Here is a 1,890-nt window from a genome sequence, read left to right on the forward strand (position 1 = left end):
TATTTTGCTATAAAAAAAAACAATTGGGGAGACGTATCTGGCATCTAACATGTGTAATGTTTTTTTCTAGTCGCACCGCCCACCAGTGCCAGAGATAGCTGCGACAGCACCAGCAGAGACGCGACAGCACAAGTGATCGAAGGGGGAGTCTTGACGGCGGTAGTGGCGGACAGTGGTAAGTCATATTGCTTGCTTATTGACAATTAGTAATATACTCACTGCAAGGGTGTACTAATGTTGTTGACTCACTTGTGAACACCCCGTTTTAGCAGATACAGCAGAAGTTGAGTATTAATGACCTTTTCTATCTGCAGTTGAGCAGACAAACATTCATAATAAACTTCAACTATGGGGGCGTGGCTTCGGGCGCCAAGATGGCGGTCGCACTCTGGGAGTTCTACGGACCCCTCTGTCACCCACCGGTAGAAGGCCCCATCCCGCACCCAAACTGCCCCTGCCCGGTCGCCAGACGGGTGGGATGTCTGGAGGTGCGGCGTGGGCCAGGTGAGTGCCGCTAAGGAGCAGCATAAGGGCAGCGAGAAGCAAAGTCAGTGGCGCGGCCTGAACGGGTGGGCCTTGGCTGGAGGCCGGGGCCGTCTTCTGGGTGTCGGGCCATGGCTGAGCCAGACGCAGCCCTCGGTGGCGCGGCTGCCTCGGTGCAGCATGCAGAGGTGTGGTGACATCCCCCCAGGGGCGGAGGCCGGAGCCAGGGGTGACCAGAGGCGCGTTGGGCAAAGAGGAGCCCACGCAGCAAGAGGGCCGATATTGTGACGCGCCCAAGAACGTGGAGCTGGCCCTCTCCGAGTTCTGGGCTCTGACCGGCCTGCGCCGCCGGCACTAGAACGTGGTGCAGTTCGAGGAGTGTGTCCTGCGACACGGCGGCCTTGCCCAGTGCATGAGCCACGGCAACAAAAGCTCCGAGCTTTACCTGCGCCTGGTGGAGACTTCGCTGAAGGGCGAGAAGATCCTGGGCTATTCCGAGGAGGCGTGTTACCTATGGTTTGTAATGGAGAATTGTGAGGGTGGTGACTTAAACGAGTACATCCTATCTCAGGGGCCAGACCCTGCAACTACAAAGCACTTCATGCTCCAGCTTACCAGTGCCATTGCTTTCTTGCACAAAACTACATTGTGCACCAGGATCTGAAACCAGACAACATCCTTATCACTGAGAGGTCTGGCTTCCCTGTCCTCAAAGTGACAAACCTCGGCATGAGCAAAGTCTGTGCTGGTTTGACTGCACAGGGTAAAGAAGGCAGCAACACAGACCCTGAGAATAAATCGGTGATTGTGAACAAGTACTGTCTTTCGCTAGTCTGGGGCTCAGACTTTTACATGGCACCAGAGGTCTGGGAGGGATACTACACTGCCAAGGCTGCCATCTTCGCTCTAGGAATAATCATCTGACTGCAGCCGGGCTCGACCGGAGGGCAAGCAGAGACCACGGATAAACCCAGGCCTACCCCAGTGAGTGGAGCAGACCAGGTGGTGCGGCAGCGGGCAGTCGGGCCGAAGCCCTGGAGGTGTTGTTGGGGTTCTGCCGGAGGCGCAAGTCATGCCGCGGTGTGCGGGCCCGGCGAGGCCAGAGGGCCCCCCTTCCCTGTAAGCGAGGAGCCTTGGGTGCGATGACACGGCCCCGGGCGAGTCCAACGGGCGGAGACCCAGGCGTGAAGAGCACCTAGACGCATCAGGCCATGTGACCTGAGTTGTACAGCTGCCCTAACAAAACAGTGCCAAAAAGGCCAAGGCTACTGGTGAGGAGCCACCAAGAGGACTGTTGTGATCAAGTGAATCCCACCGGAGGGTAGCCCTTCAACCAGAGAATAATGTGAGCGGAGCGTGATAGGGGGTACCTGAGATGAAGGGGCCCCCCCCCGGATTTTTTAACTC

The 1,890-nt window shown here is 57.2% G+C and overlaps 1 pseudogene; it reads left to right on the plus strand.

Annotated features, from left to right (window-relative positions):
- The first annotated feature begins 374 nt into the window (after positions 1 to 374).
- On the plus strand, positions 375 to 1,407 carry LOC138301715 (serine/threonine-protein kinase 35 pseudogene; annotated as a pseudogene).
- Positions 1,408 to 1,890: the final 483 nt, after the last annotated feature.

This window comes from Pleurodeles waltl, chromosome 6 (assembly GCF_031143425.1).
Source record: "Pleurodeles waltl isolate 20211129_DDA chromosome 6, aPleWal1.hap1.20221129, whole genome shotgun sequence".
In the NCBI taxonomy this organism is placed as follows: domain Eukaryota; kingdom Metazoa; phylum Chordata; class Amphibia; order Caudata; family Salamandridae; genus Pleurodeles; species Pleurodeles waltl.